At 47.2% G+C, this 17,155-nt stretch overlaps 1 protein-coding gene across 1 annotated transcript in view; it reads right to left on the bottom strand.

The window, feature by feature from the left end:
* LOC144754260 (protein CutA homolog) overlaps positions 1-17,155 on the bottom strand; it is a 286,931-nt gene that overhangs the window by 174,926 nt on the left and 94,850 nt on the right. The window lies entirely within an intron of this gene.

A 17,155-nucleotide genomic window follows, 5' to 3' on the forward strand; every position in this document is an offset into this window, starting at 1 on the left:
CCGTTCTATGAATGTAAAATTTTAGACATCTTTTTAGATCTAAGGAATGTAGAGATCTCTCCGCTGCTGAAGATGGATTCGGGAAGAAAGATCTCAGGACAATAGGTTTGTTTAGATGAAAAGCAGACGGAACCTTTGGTACGAATTTGGGGTTAGTCCGTAGAATGACCCTGTCCTGTTTGAACTGAAGAAACGGGTCTTGAATAGAGAAAGCCTGCAGTTCACTCACTCTCCTTGCTGACGTGAGAGCCAGCAAAAGAGCTGTTTTCCATGACAAGTATTTGAGATCTGCTTTATGCATTGGCTCAAAGGGGTGTTTCATCAACTGAGCCAAGACAACATTGAGTTGCCATGTAGGTGGTAAAGGTTTTATTGGAGGTAAGTCCTGAATAAGCCTTTCAGAAACTGCTTAACCAGTCTATTGGACCATAGGGAAATTCCAGACGAAGAGCGCCTGAACCGGGATATGGCTGCCAGGTGGACTTTGATTGAGGCATGGGGCAATCCCGAGTTGGCCAGGTGAAGCAGGTAAGGTAGAAGTTGTGCCAGAGATGACGAAAACGGGTGCAGTTTGTTAGCTTTACACCACAAACAGAATCTCTTCCACTTAAGGGAATACGTCTTGTTGGTACTGTCAGCCCGGGCCCGGGCTAAAACGACTCTGCAGTCCTGAGGAATATCTAAGTCCTGGAACTCTCTGAACTCAGGAGCCAAGCCGATAATCTGAGAGATGTCGGATCTGGATGCTGGACTTGCCCCTGGTTCATAGTGAGGAGATGCGGGTAAGGCCTGAATGGAATCGGAGGCTCAAGCGACAGAATGTGTAGTTCAGTAAACCAGTGTTGGCGCGGCCACGCTGGGGCTACCAGGATCAGGGTGCAATGCTCCGCTTTCAGTTTCCGGATGACCCGGGGGATCAGGGGAAATGGAGGAAAAGCGTAAGCAAAGACGTTGCACCATGCCATCGAAAATGCATCCCCGAGAGATCCTTTCTGTGGATGCTAGCTTGCATAATGTTGGCATTTTGCGTTGATCTTCGTCGCAAATAGATCCAGGTGAGGTCTCCCCCATCGGGAGAATACTGTGTTGAGAGCATGTTGGTCGAGCTCCCACTCGTGACAACTGGAGCATTGCCTGCTTAGTGAGTCCGCCAGGGTGTTGTCTGTTCCTGGGACATACTCCACTCTCAGCGAAATGTTGTGTTGGAGTAGCCACTTCCAAATTCGCTGTGATTCTTCAGACAAAGTCATGGATCGAGTTCCCCCTTGCTTGTTTAGATAGTGCATTGTGGTGGTGTTGTCCGTCCTCACAAGCACTGGGGAGTTCCTGATACGGGGCAGGAATGCTCGAAGTGCCAGGTATACTGCCCTCAGCTCTAACAGTAACGTCATATAGACATATACATACTAATAGGCCAGAGGCCTAACATTAGTAACCTATCCAAGTCCTTTTGTAAAAAGGACCAAACTTTGGCCAGGAGCCAATCAGCTACTACCACCCTCTAGAACCTTCCTGGAAGGAGCCCTAGTCCCTCAGATTTTCGTAAGCACAGAGCTAAGTAGTACCTACTGAGAGAACTAAGGTGAGCCCTTCCAGGGGAGGCGGGTGGGTTGCATGTGAATGTATGAAAGATACCAATACTGGATAACTGCAGTTACAGGTAGGTAACGCATTCCTTATCCAGTATTATGGGTATCTTTCATAGATTCACATGCCTGAATCAGAGTAGCAAGCAATAGGCAGCACATTTCGCATAATATAGCATGTAAGACACTTGATAATAACTTATCAATAGTGCAACACAATAAACTGCAAACAGTCGCAGGATAAGAAATGTGCAATTAGGTAATAGGAAAGGTGGGATGAAAGGAAGAAGGCTCACTTCTAATGAAATAGATGACGGAGCACCGCCTGTCCCACTGCTGCATCCTTCATAAGTTCCGAATCTAAGCAGTAGTGCTTGGTGAACGTACGTGGTGTCTTCCAAGTCGCCGCTCTGCAAATGTCGACAATGGGCACCCCAGAAAAGAGCGCCATGGAGGTGGAAACCGCTCTAGTGGAATGAGCCCGGACTTTGGAGGGCAGAGGATGTCCCACCTGCTGATGGCAGAAGGTGATGGCCGCAGAGATCCATCTTCAAATGCTCTGCTTTGACAGTGGTAGGCCCTTCCTGGGCCTGCTGAAGGCAATAAATAATTGGTTGGACTTGCGAAATTGTTCCGTTCTATGAATGTAAAATTTTAGACATCTTTTTAGATCTAAGGAATGTAGAGATCTCTCCGCTGCTGAAGATGGATTCGGGAAGAAAGATCTCAGGACAATAGGTTTGTTTAGATGAAAAGCAGACGGAACCTTTGGTACGAATTTGGGGTTAGTCCGTAGAATGACCCTGTCCTGTTTGAACTGAAGAAACGGGTCTTGAATAGAGAAAGCCTGCAGTTCACTCACTCTCCTTGCTGACGTGAGAGCCAGCAAAAGAGCTGTTTTCCATGACAAGTATTTGAGATCTGCTTTATGCATTGGCTCAAAGGGGTGTTTCATCAACTGAGCCAAGACAACATTGAGTTGCCATGTAGGTGGTAAAGGTTTTATTGGAGGATAAGTCCTGAATAAGCCTTTCAGAAACTGCTTAACCAGTCTATTGGACCATAGGGAAATTCCAGACGAAGAGCGCCTGAACCGGGATATGGCTGCCAGGTGGACTTTGATTGAGGCATGGGGCAATCCCGAGTTGGCCAGGTGAAGCAGGTAAGGTAGAAGTTGTGCCAGAGATGACGAAAACGGGTGCAGTTTGTTAGCTTTACACCACAAACAGAATCTCTTCCACTTAAGGGAATACGTCTTGTTGGTACTGTCAGCCCGGGCCCGGGCTAAAACGACTCTGCAGTCCTGAGGAATATCTAAGTCCTGGAACTCTCTGAACTCAGGAGCCAAGCCGATAATCTGAGAGATGTCGGATCTGGATGCTGGACTTGCCCCTGGTTCATAGTGAGGAGATGCGGGTAAGGCCTGAATGGAATCGGAGGCTCAAGCGACAGAATGTGTAGTTCAGTAAACCAGTGTTGGCGCGGCCACGCTGGGGCTACCAGGATCAGGGTGCAATGCTCCGCTTTCAGTTTCCGGATGACCCGGGGGATCAGGGGAAATGGAGGAAAAGCGTAAGCAAAGACGTTGCACCATGCCATCGAAAATGCATCCCCGAGAGATCCTTTCTGGGGATGCCAGCTTGCATAATGTTGGCATTTTGCGTTGATCTTCGTCGCAAATAGATCCAGGTGAGGTCTCCCCCATCGGGAGAATACTGTGTTGAGAGCATGTTGGTCGAGCTCCCACTCGTGACAACTGGAGCATTGCCTGCTTAGTGAGTCCGCCAGGGTGTTGTCTGTTCCTGGGACATACTCCACTCTCAGCGAAATGTTGTGTTGGAGTAGCCACTTCCAAATTCGCTGTGATTCTTCAGACAAAGTCATGGATCGAGTTCCCCCTTGCTTGTTTAGATAGTGCATTGTGGTGGTGTTGTCCGTCCTCACAAGCACTGGGGAGTTCCTGATACGGGGCAGGAATGCTCGAAGTGCCAGGTATACTGCCCTCAGCTCTAGCAGGTTGATGTGGAGCTGTTTTTCTTCCAGCGACCACTGACCGTGTATTTGAAGTTCCTGCAGGAAAGCCCCCCATCCTTCCAATGATGCATCCGTTGTTATCACGTGTGGGGAGATTGGAAGTAGGAATGGAAGGCCCTGGTTCAGGTTTTTTGTCTGAAGCCACCAGTGCAGGGCCTTGACCATGAACGGAGTGATCCTGATAAGATCGTCGAAGGATCCCGTACACTGGATCCACTGAGATGATAACGCCTCCTGTAAGGGACGCATACGGAGGCGGCAGTGTGGTATTAGGAGGATATTGGAGGACATCATTCCTAGCAATGACTTGAAGCATCGCACCTTGATGGTCTTTTTGACCTGAATGTGGGCTGCCAGAGACCTCAGTTTGGCCTGACGCTCTTCTGATGGGAAGGCCTTCTCCTGATGCGTGTCTAGAGTTGCTCCCAGGAAAGTGAGGTGTTGAGCGTAAGCCCCAGGCTTTCGAAGAGCTGAAGACAGGCGTTGGAAGATCTACTTACGCCTTCTAGAGTAGGAGACTTGATGAGCCAATCGTCCAAGTAAGGGAATACCTGGTGATGGTGCTGGCGAAGGTACGCTGCCACTGGAGATAGGCATTTTGTAAAAGTGCGTGGCGCCTACTTCAGGCCAAATGGCAACACTCTGAATTGGTAGTGTCTGCCATCCACTACAAACCTTAGGTATTGGCGGTGACTTTTGTGGATGAGTATGTGAAAATAGGCGTCCTGGAGGTCTAAGGACACCATGAAATCTTTGGAATTGAGTAGCTGTAACACCTCCTGAATGGATACCATACGGAACGATTGTTTCTTGAGGTATCTGTTGAGGTTCCTTAGATCCAATATAGGTCTCCATTTCTTCTCCTTTTTTCGTATTAGGAAGAACCGGGAATAGAATCCTTTCCCCCTCTGACCACTGGGAACTCTTTCTACGGCTCTTTACTGGAGCATTAGTGAGAGTTCTGCTTGAAGGAGATGCAGATTCTTGTGCTGCATGGGACCTGGGGGGTTTGAAGGAGGAGTTTCCACAAACTCCAAAGTATGGCCGAACCGAACCAGCTGGAGAACCCAACGATCTGTCGTTTTTTTTTGCCAATTGTGGAGGAAGTTGGAAATTTTCCCTCCAACTACGTAATATGGAGAAGAAGTGGAGGCCTGTTGGAGAAAGAAGTCATTGTCTTCTGGCGGAATCTTTCTTTCCTCCTCTCTCTCGAAAGGAAGACTTATTGTACGAGGACTGGCCTTGTTGCTGTCTTTGTTGGTATTGAGGCTTGTATTGCTGGGACGAGCCGAAGGAGGATTTGTATCCCTGATAGCCACCTCTTGTCTGCTGGCCTCTTCCTCTGGAGCCCCGAAAGGAAGTATTTTTGTACTGGAGGGTATCCAAGGCTTTTGCGGTCTCCGTATCTTTCTTGATACCCTGTAGCATTTCATCAATATGCTCCCCAAAGAGCAGCTCTCCGTCAAACGGCATGTCCAGTACTTTGGACTGTACCTCCGGCCGGAAGGATGTAGCCTTCAGCCATCCCTGGCGCCTAAGGACCGCTGCCCCTGCCAGCTGCCGAAATCCTGTTGAGGCGATATCCATCGCTACGTCAATCATTTCCGAGGCGGACGGCTCTCCCTCAAGGAGGATCTTCTTTACCTCTTCTTTCTGCTCCTCTGGCAGTGTGCCTAGATATGGGGCAACATCCGCCCACATCTGGCGATTGTAACGCCCTAAAAGCGCTAGCGAGTTTGCCGCCCTGACCGTAAGGGCCGACATCGACGAGAATCTCTTCCCGATGTTATCCAGTTTACGGCCTTCCTTATCCGGAGGCGCAGTCAGTGCAGCAGATGGGTTGTTAGATTTCCGCTGCGCGGCCTGGGTTATAACGGAGTCCGGTTTGGTATGGCCTGTAAGGCATGCCGGAGCTTTGTCCGGGGCCTTATACTTCTTATCAAGCCTGATCGGCACTGGTTGTAAAGATGAGGGGTTTTTCATTATTTTTACGCCCTGGTCCCAGATGTAATCGATAATAGGGATTGATCGAACCGTCTTCTTGAATGGCTCTTTAAAGTCATATAGGAAGCAATCCTGAGGTTGCGTGGTCATCTCTATTTTGAACCTTGTTGCTGCTCTCTCTACAACATTATGAAACCCCCCGATATCTTCTGGGGGTGAATCCGCCTGAGCCTGGTCTGGGGAAGCCGGACGTTCAATGACATAGTCATCCCACTCGTCATCCTGTATTTCTCCCTCCTCCTGTTGACCTTCTTCATCTTCTCCTGCTGCTTCCTCCTCCTCTTCCTCAGAGGACGGTAGAGGAGGGAAAGTCACAGGATCCTGACGAATGACCAGCGGTGGTGGTCTAGGGCGAGGAGGAGGAGCTCGTGTCACAAGATTTGGAGGCACCACCGAAGGAGGCGGAGTAGGCGGAAACCGCTGCTTGTAGTCCGCTATGAGGAATTGGAGGTCCGTGACTATTGAGGCCGGGAGGCACACCATAGGCTGTGAAGGAGGAGGCGGTTGATATTCCTCCTGGCATGGCACTTCTGCCTGACCAAGGTCTTCATAGTCCGAAATCTCTTGGGCCTTTACATTGAGCTGTGAAGGACTTGTTGCAGTGTGGAACAAGGCACCATCATCTGAATCCTCAGTCTCCAGTAAGTGGACCGGTAGCAGTGGCTGGACCTTGCTAGGAGACGTAGTCTCTGGCGTCAGCATACGCGTTGACATTTTGAAGTGTGTATAAATACACTTCAGCTTAGGAGATTCTTCCGTCGACGGGGTGGTCATCAGCGGTGGGATGCTGTCAGCCACAGCAGACCTCTCTGCCGTCTTCGTCGACGATGGCGTCGACGACGGTAGCATCGTCGACGATGGCTTCTTCGTCGACGATGACGTCGACGCTGGAGCTGTCGTCGATGGCTTTGTCGATGGCTTCGTCGACGGCTTCGTCGTCGACGGCCTCGTCGACGCTGGTGTCGATGTCGATGGCTTCGTCGACGATGACATCATCGACGTGGTTGTCGTCGACGTCGATGGGACCTTCGTCGACGACGATGGTTTCGACTTCGTCGACGCGGAAACTATCGTCGACGGAGGTGTCGTCGACGCTTTTTTGACAGGAATTATTGAGGTAATAGACCTACCCGTCGACGACGATGCGGAGGTAGTTGTCGACAAGGTGGTGAAGGTTGATGCTGTCGACGTAGAGATGGTAACTGTCGACGCTGTCACAGGCAAGGCAGAAGACACCAGCACAGGCTTCTTGAAGGTGGCTTCCTGAAGAGAAGTCTTAACTGCCATGGCTTTTGGACCACCCTCTGAAGACTTTGGCGTCTTCTTTTGAGGTGGCACATCAGACGGACCTGGAGATGTCTGTCTTGGCCTTTTGGCAGAGGAGTGTGAGCTCCTGAAGGAACACTCGGTCTCACCTGAGGAGACTGTTTGATCCTTGTCCTTTAGTCTCTGAAGCCACAGAAGCAGGCGACCCTCTCTGTCTTTTAAAGTCTTGACAGAGAAAGTGCGGCAGACCTTACAATCCTTGGCAGAATGTTCAGGGTAGAGACAGTAGAGGCAGTCTTCATGTTTGTCATCTACATGTAGTCTCAGCTTACTACACGTCACAAGGTCTAAAGAGACCTTTTTTAGGAGTGGTAGACATAGCTGCTCTAGCACTTCTCCACAAGAGTAATATTGAAGTGAAAAATAGGGAATAAATCCAAAAATACCAGATAGCTGAGCAGAGCTCAGTGGAGACTCCCTTAGCACGACGTGCGGTAGAAAATCTGAGGGACTAGGGCTCCTTCCAGGAAGGTTCTAGAGGGTGGTAGTAGCTGATTGGCTCCTGGCCAAAGTTTGGTCCTTTTTACAAAAGGACTTGGATAGGTGACTAATGTTAGGCCTCTGGCCTATTAGTATGTATATGTCTATATGACATTACTGTTATTATATACCGGGGACTCCCACCCCGACGACGGGGAATGATTCAGGCATGTGAATCTATGAAAGATACCCATAATACTGGATAAATAACAGTACCAAAGTGGCAAAGCACAATGGTTGTGACTGAATGGAACCATGTGACATAAGGAAGAAACATGATGTGAAGTAACGCTTTACATCTTCCTAAAATGCAGGATGGATGTGGAATCATTTGCTAAAAGTCTGTATAGAATTGGATTTCGGGTTTTTTAGAACAGCAACTTTTACATTTCCATAAAAGGAACAATTTGGGCAGGTAATAGTAAACCCGAATGAAATATGTTTGGAAAAAAATAAAAAATGCTAATCAATGATAACATTGTGTCCATTTCTGCGCAGGGAAGAGTGCAAGTTATCAATGGTGTAGCATGAGCAGTTTCACCGGGGCCCATGAGCATAAAGGACTTACTATACCCCGTTAGTAAACAATGAAAGGAAAGGATAGGGTAACAGCATTTCCTTCCCTCGTCAAGGAACAGTGTCACACTGGGGACTGCAATAATTGGGGAGTGATCTAATAATGTAAACACAAATACATAAAAGAACGTTGACAGGAGATAACAGTTTAGGAGGTGGTCAGATACATAAATGAAGAAAGGACAGTGCGTGACAGGACACTGGGTGATGTGCGCGAGTCATCTTTCACAGGGCACTACACCATTCCAGCCCAGACTATCTATCTTATAGAATTCAATTCTGCTCTCCCTCAAGACCTCTGTGCTCGTCACATGGCCATCTGGCCAAAGTTCCGAGGGTAAAACAAGCTTGATCTAGACCTAGATCTTTTCCCTTCTGGGCCCTCAAGCTTGGAACAAACTGTTTGTGGAACTCTGCCAAGTAAATAATGAACAATCATTTAGAATACAACTTAAGAACTGGCTTTTCACGCACTAATTAGTTTTCTTCTACTTTTCTTTTTCGGGCTCCTATTTCCCTGTAGCGCTGGGACACTCCTCGGAGTAGCCTTGCGCTTTACAAATCCCTCTATTCCTTCATCTTGAAAATAATCACACATGGGCGAAGGGACAACTGTGCAGTTGAGTGGGGAGGAAAAGGATATAAGTAATGCTCTTTAATAAATCATAGGCAAACATTGTACAAAGGCATAAGTTTCAATGCTATCTGAAAGGTGCGACCAAAAAACATTTTTCTGTGTTGTTTTTTGAAAGATGGGAAAACATATTTTTGATAATGGTGTGTGTTAAAAATATCTTTGATATGGGTGTGAATAGCATCCCTACAAGCGCCGCCTCTGCTGCGGCATTCACGTTGGCTGCTGGTGCTTCATGAGTTGCTCAGTTTGCAAACTAAAGCGAACACTAGAGTGGGTCTCTGTTTGGGCACCGCTGGGACTGGTGAGTGCATTTTGTGATAGGAGCGTTGGCTTCCCACAAAGCACGTAGAGGTGACGACACGCTTAAAAGAATTTCTACCAGAGCAGATGAAAACAGTAGTTGGGCCACAGGCACTGACAAGAGAAACACATGAGGAACAACAGGAAATAGTATGGTACAGCCAATAGAAATGGAGGAAAAGTATGTGGCAGGCACACAAACCAATGAAAAGTAAGGGCAGGATGTAAGCCCCTTTTAAGATTGATAATAAATACAATAGATTTCACAAGCACGGTGCAAGCGCTGGGCAGGTGAAACCTAAAAAGAGATGGATAGAATGCGTGAATCACGCATCACATTTTGTATACTACAAGCCTCTTGATTGAAGTATACAAAAAAGTGATGGGTGGAGGGGCGTGGCTTGGACGGCAGTGTGAATGGCCGCCTAACCTCGAGCTCCGCAACTCGGGAGAGCGACCTCGTCGGTTCCCTGCCGATCCACCGATCTGAACGGAGGGAGAAACGAAGAACCCGATGCCTCATGCCTCGCGGAGCCCACCAGTGCCCTGATCATCGCTTTTAGCGCACCACACGAGGACTTTTGGTATCTTGTAGAGCGCCCACGCGCCGACATCGGAGTCCCTCAAAATGGCGACGCCGCGTCTCATCGGCGGTGCCTGACTGCCACCTCGAGATCTACTGCAGTGCAGCAACGGACCTCAACCATCACCACCGGGGATGATATCGCAACGCTGGAACCCCCCACATGCCGGTAAGAGGCGCTATCGACAACGAGAAGCAGTACTTCAAGGCTGATTTCGGCCCGTCTTGCCTGACCCTAAGATGGCGGCCATCACCGAAAAACGAGCCGACTGTAATTCCAACTAAATAACCACTACCACCTGTTTGGGGAAAGCGGTTCTCCCCTACCATCAAGAGGAAGGCCCCCTGCCTGCTATTTGTGAGGCTCTCTTCAACCTCTGAGGACCACGACCTAGAGACATTCTGACAGGGTGCCCTTAGCCAGTACCCTCACCCTGACTCTGCCTTGGGCTTGCCCTCCTAAATCCCTATTAACGATTACAACACTATCAAGCTGACAGACCTTGGTTTAGGAGACAGCTTAACTACAGACACAGGGTCAACCAGATAGCCAACACTGAGGGGGGCATCGGATTATTCGTGCCCGCCTGCCCGCCTGGTTCCGAGTGAATCTCCTTGAGGGTCCTTGCTTGCTACGCAAACGCAACCTGTATATACCCCTCTATCTGAGCCTACCGACGATAACACCTGACAAGATCCCGGACGGGGTAATAGAAGGTTCTCCTCAGTCTCACTTTAAAAATGTCGGGCAGAGATGATAAGAACAATCCAAAAAAGGTGAAACCTGAACCACAGATTTCCGACTCCCCCATCAAAAACAGAGCTGATATGGTGGCCACAATGGAAATGATATTGAAAAAGTTGGGAGACCTCACCGAAATTTCCAAATCTACCAAAGCGAACACGGACTCTATGCAGCTGGAGTTAACAGCTATTAGAGCTGATATGAATGACCTAAAATCAGGACTGGGAACAGCGGAGCAACGCATCAGCGATGTAGAGGACCTCTCACGCCAGTCGGCCACTAGAATACAACGCATTGTATCCACCACTGACTTCCTCAGACGCCAAAACGCTGAGTTGGAAGACTGCAACAGGCGAGGGAACGTCAGAATTTTCGGAATACCGGAAAACGCGGAGAAAGATGCGGACTCCTGCGTGGCTTTCCTGGAAGCATGGATCCCCATGATCACCAAAATTGTATTCCCACACGGTCTGGAGCTAGACCGGGCGCACAGAATCCCCACATTCACTACCAACCGCGAGAGAGGTCCCAGACCAATGATCTGTAAGCCACTCCGATATCAGCATGTCGAAATGATCCTACAATACGCACGAAAGAACTACTCCATCATGTGGGAAGGCCACAAGATCGTCTTTACGCAAGACTATTCTAAAGACACGGTGGAAGTTCGCAAGGGGTTCCTCGAACTCCGCACCATACTCAGATCCAAAAACATAACTTGCTCCTTTGCAGGACCCGCCAAATTCAAAGTCATTTTAAATGGCCAACCGAAGTTCTTCACTGACCCAAAGGGATTTGAAAGACTACCTGAAAAATGGCCCACCTCAAGAAATGGACCAATCAAATGCCCCATCCAATAAAAGGAAAACCACATGACTATACCGTCGTGGAGCAGGTCAACCGTCTCTTTGTCCTCTCCAGGTCGCACCACTGTGCATTTAAGGCTACGTCGTAATTGCCTTCCTCTAGTCTCTATTGTTGCTAGCCGACCACTCACATTACCAAGAATTTGTCATACTACACGCTAGCGTTCCATCACTGTCATGCATATGATCAGTGCTGTCAATGTTGATAGCTGTTCTCCTCCGCAATACAAGGTAGTGGAAGCTATGGTCACAATAGCTAGTTGGCTCTACCCCTATTTACAGCTTTTCTAATAACCAACGCAAATAGTTGCACCTGGTTTCATTGCATTATTAAATGTCTCTAGGCACTTAATTTTGCCATAGCTAAGGGAAACTTAATGCCAGTATAACGGTTTTAGTAGTTGGCACAATGTTCAGCTGGATTGTTTACTATGTCTGTAGGCGCAATGCTACCAGCTGCTCATGGTCTGTTGTTGTATTGTTATTGTTACCTACCGAGGGAAATTGCACCCGCGGTCACACTTAAGCTTGACATTTTAACCCACATTCGATCCAACATGGGAAATACCGAGCGAAGTTTTGTTAACGATTAATATCTCCTGTTTTGCCTAGCTGGGTACTGCCGTCGTACTCCCTACGTACGTATTTGGGGGGGAGGGAGGGAGGGGGGGAAGGGAGGTTTTGCATGGGTACTGGGAAAAAGAGAGAGCGTTCTACAGTTGTAGTATGTCAGTACTTTAGAGCTTTATACATCACCTTATGTTATTTTTGGTCCCTTTTTATGTCTGTTTCCTACAGGTACAGCATGCGCACGCCAGACTTATCTCTAGCCATGTCAATAATGTCAATAATTCTGTCCCCTTGTTGTCGCAATAACACTCTGACTCTCACAGTGATAACTGACTCATTACATTGCCCCCCGCCAGATCTCCATTTAGCGATAATCTTGCCTGACAATGTCTAACACTAAATCCATAACAGATGACCTCAAGATTGTGTCGCTAAATGTTAAGGGACTTAACCACCCTGTAAAAAGAAGGAAAGTGCTTGATTACATCACCAAAACTAAGGGGGATATTATCCTCCTGCAGGAATCTAAACTATCGGAAGAGGACACAAGATTTCTAAACGTTCACTGGGCCTCCCATATACTGTCGTCCCCGGCACCACACAAGAAAGGGGGTCTAATTACATTGATATCAAAGAAAGCGAACATAACACTGATATCACACACTCACGACGCGGAAGGGAGGGTTTTGGTGGCCCATCTACGCAGGGAAGAAGACCCCATACATGTAGTGAACATATACGGCCCCAACTCAGACGACCCCGAGTTCTGGGACTCAGTTTCTCGCTCGATGGAACATATCCCTCTGGACGACCTTTTGATTGTGGGTGGCGACTTCAATCTCCCCCTAGACCCCTTACTAGACAGGCAATCCAAATGCACATTTCACCCTTCACGCTCACATGAGGCCCTTCTGCGTCTATGCGAACGTTACTGCCTTAGAGACTCGTGGCGTCTCCAAAACCCTGAGGGAAGAGACTACACCTTTTACTCCATTCCTCACAACTCCTACTCACGCATTGACTTTATTCTAATATCCTCCACATTTGCACACCTAATCGAGGAGACTGACATCGCCCCTAAACTAATTTCCGACCATGCCTGTATTCACACCAAACTTGCAGGCTCCCGTTCTACCAGACCGCCCAGAAGATGGAGATTCAATGATGAAACTCTAACCAACCCTGAAGACAAACTCCTGATCGCTAACGCCATCGAAGAGTACTTACTCTTAAATAATATCCCTGACACGGACCCAAACACCCTCTGGGACGCACTTAAACCCACGATCCGTGGAGTTATTATCAACATAAGAGCCAAAGCCAACAAAGCGATAAACAAGGAATTGGAGCTACTAGAGGGGGAGATCAGATCATTAGAAGCCTTACACAAAACCAACCCCCAAGACCCAAATCCCCTTGAACAACTCATAAAAAAGAAATACGAGTATAATTCCATCACAAGTAAAAGAGCAGGGGTGTGGATTAACCGCTTCAAAGCCTTAAAACTATGTGAGGGAAACCAAGCCGGGAAGCTACTAGCCTCCTATCTTAAACACAAACAGAAGCTAGCAACCATTTCCTCAATAAAGGACCCCGCAAATAACACTCACACTAATCAATCCAGGATTCTTGATACCTTTAAAGCATTTTACGAGGAGCTGTATAGGAACAATTAATCTCTGGACTTAAAAGCATGCTCGGACTACCTGGAGGCCCTCGACCTCCCCAAACTTTCGGAGGCTGACAAAGCACATCTAGGGTCCCCCATGACTGTTACAGATATATCGACGGCCATCAAATCACTCAAAAACAATAAAGCCCCAGGTCCTGACGGTTTCTCGGCATCCTTCTACAAAGCCTTTGACAGCCAACTTTCACCAATACTCCAAACTGTGTTCAACTCTTTTGCCTCTAGCGGGAGCATTTCTCCCTCGATGAGCGAAGCCACAATAATTGTTATTCCCAAGGAAGGGAAGGACCCCCTCCAGACCAAAAACTACCGCCCCATTTCGCTAATTAATATTGACTGCAAGATCTATGCCAAGATCTTAGCTACTAGATTGAACTCCGTGCTACCCAAATTGATAAGTCCGTCACAAGTGGGTTTTTTGAAAAACAGGATGTCGAATGACAACACCAGACTCCTATGTCACGTACTTGAGAAAGCGAAATCCTGCAAAACGCCGATGATTGCAATAACCCTTGATGCTGAGAAAGCATTTGACAAAGTCTCATGGCCCTTCCTTCAACAATGTATGGGCTCATTCAACCTGGGTAACTCATTCATTAAAATGGTGATGGCCTTATACTCCTCCCCCTCTGCCCGTATAGCAATTAATGGGATGCTTTCCAGCCCGTTCCGCCTGTTCCAGGGCACCAGACAAGGTTGCCCACTTTCACCAGCTCTGTTCCTGCTGGCGCTTGAACCCCTTCTAACCGACATAAAAACCAACGAGGACATCACAGGTGTAGCCTTCGGAAACACCCGGGTAAAACTAGCGGCATATGCCGACGACATCTTAATCGCCACAGAAAATCCAACTGTATCAATTAAGGGCCTTATGTCCTCAATCAGCAAATACTCTGCGTTGTCCGGTTATAAATTAAATAAGGACAAGTCCGAAGTCAAACCACTTAATGTACACACTACCAAAGAAATCCTTGGTGACTCGGGACTAGCCTGGCAACCAGATGTTATAAAATATTTAGCCATAGAATTCACTGATAACATATTAAGTACACTCAAACACAATGAATCGACCACTCTAGCGAAAATCAAAAAAATCCTGGATGGCTGGTCACCACGGTTCATCACATGGTGGGGCCGGTTAGAGTCTATAAAAATGATGATTTCCCCACTAGTCAATTACCTAGGTTCAATGCTTCCCCTTACACTTTCTAACGACTTTCACTCTAAATTAGATAAGATGATCTCCTCCTTCCTCTGGCAAGGGAAAAAAGCCAGAATTAGCATGAAAAAGCTACGACTTGATAAATCCTTGGGGGGTGTAAACCTGGCTGACTTTTGACTTTACCAGACTGCCTTCCTGGCAAAGCAAGGTGCGATTTGGCTTACGCCGCAAGCAGATTACACGCCGGTGTGGCTACATGTGGAAAAATCTCTAATGGAGGGTCTTGACCCCTCCACCCTCCTCACCATTAAAATACGCCCCAACATCGACTCGGGGATCATCTTTAAGAACACAAAGAACTCCCTCCTCCATATAAGCAAGTCCCTACCCTACCAATTTCGTAACTCAAAATGGGAATCTCTATGGCAGAACAGCACACTAACATACAAAGGTAAACCTCTGTATAATCCTTCCTGGATCAGGAAGGGTATACACTTCCCTCACCAGCTTTATGAGGGTTCAAATCCACTTACATTCAAAGATTTACAGGACAGATTCCGACTCGAGAACATTGACTTCTACTATTTCCTACAAGTTAAGGTCGCTCTCGCAAAAGCAAACTTGAGCGACACCTCCCCTTCACTCCCTAGCCTTTTATCCACCCTTGATAAGCTTGGACACCAGGTATCCAGAATGTACACAATGATAAAACCACAGAAATCTAACCTGGTCTCTGCAATACAATCTTACTGGGAATCGTACTCTTCCACTCCCACCTCGGAAAACGAATGGGCCAAAATTTGGGAGTCAACCACAAGACACAAAATTAGTCCGACCCTGTCCCAAACTAAATTCTGGCTCCTACACAAAGCCTTTTGGACCCCTAGAAGACTCTTCCTTCACAACATCAAGGATAGTGACTCCTGCTGGAACTGCTCGGAATCAGGAGGAGACCTTGAACACCTAATATTTAAATGCCCCCGAGTTACCACCTACTGGGACAGAATTTTTGAATTCATTAACGAAACACTACACATTTCTCTCCCGAGAGAATTTGCTACTATAGTTATGGGTTCCTCCAAAGCTGTCACTTTAGATGAAAATGACAAAGCCCTACTTGATCTACTACTGACAGCGGCGGTTAAAATCATAACGACCAACTGGAAAAACACAGCCAAAGCCTCCTTCCCCCACTGGCTAAACTGGGTTTCAAATCTCAGGGGTGCCGATAACATTACCCTTGCTTCTAACCCCTGGAGTCCACAACATAGGAAACTATGGTCCTCGCTTGACTCTCATTTTGATCTCTTCAAGCCCCCGTGAAATGCCCAAACTCTGCCTCCCCAATCAATTTCTCAAGGGTTACAGGTTGGACGTAATACACCCTACTGTGCTGTATATCTGATATAGTTCGCTTGCTGCAATAAGCCTCTAGTGTTGTACTGATAGGATGTTTTATTTTCTTGTTTTTCTCCCCCCCCCTCTTATGTTATTCTTCGCTTGTCGATTTCATTTGTATTTATTCCGCGAAATTCTATTTGCTCTTGTATGTACTGTTCATATCATGCCAATCTCTCTCAATAAAAAACCTTGTGAAATAAAAAAATAAAAAAAAGTGATGGGTGGTATGCTTGAATAACTCATCAATTTGTTTTTATAAACTTCAAGCCTCTGGAATGAACAGATTCTGCACCATCTAAGTAGAGTATTTGGGACCTGCATTCCCTTGAACATTCTGATTGGAGCCTGCATCCTCTCTACCATCTATAAGAGCGAAGTGATAACTAATGCTGGCTACCAGGCAGACTTTAGCCAACTGCCCATGGGTACTGAAGCAAAGGAACTCCTGAAAACATGTTACTTAAACATAAAGGCTGCCAAAATCTCAACCACATTATCAATCACTCGCCACAAATTTGCAAGACTGAAATTAAGACAATATTTAACACAGTCCTACAAAAGTGTCAAACGGATACGGCTGGACTTACCAATTTAAAACAGGGGAAATGTTGTGGGGAGACACTAGTGTTAAGTCAAAACGTGGCAGAATATAGTTATCAGTCTCTGTTGCTGCATAGAAATAAGAAGCGCATCAGTTTGAGAGGATGACCCTTTCACAAACTCTCTACCACTGTTTCTGCCTCTTTGACTTCACTCTTTAAAATTCCTAACAGGATTAAGGGCCTTCCCTTCAGATCTGCACATATACTGCTGCACCTGTTTGCATTTTCAGCTGTACCCCCTTGTCATTGTGCATCTGATTTCATTTTAACCTGCACCCCCTTATTCCCAATGCCCTTCCAGCCTCACTGCTGAAAATAGGACATCAGGGGACCCAGCACTCTGCAGACGTTTTGAAATAAAACAAAGCATCTTTAGCCCAAAGTCTCAAACGTTCATGTCTGCCAAACATGCCCCAGGTGGCACATCAATTTGGCATTCCAGGGGAAAAGCCTCAGGCAGAGTGGCCAAAGGGGAAATTGACAGAATTGCCAGCAGACTGATATCAATAGTATGAGTGAGGGGCTGAGGCAGACTTAATCAAGTCTGTGCTTACTTTGAGCCAGTGGTTTCCGGTGTTCGGCACCACCATGTA

Source organism: Lissotriton helveticus, chromosome 5_1, assembly GCF_964261635.1.
Source record: "Lissotriton helveticus chromosome 5_1, aLisHel1.1, whole genome shotgun sequence".
Lineage (NCBI taxonomy): Eukaryota > Metazoa > Chordata > Amphibia > Caudata > Salamandridae > Lissotriton > Lissotriton helveticus.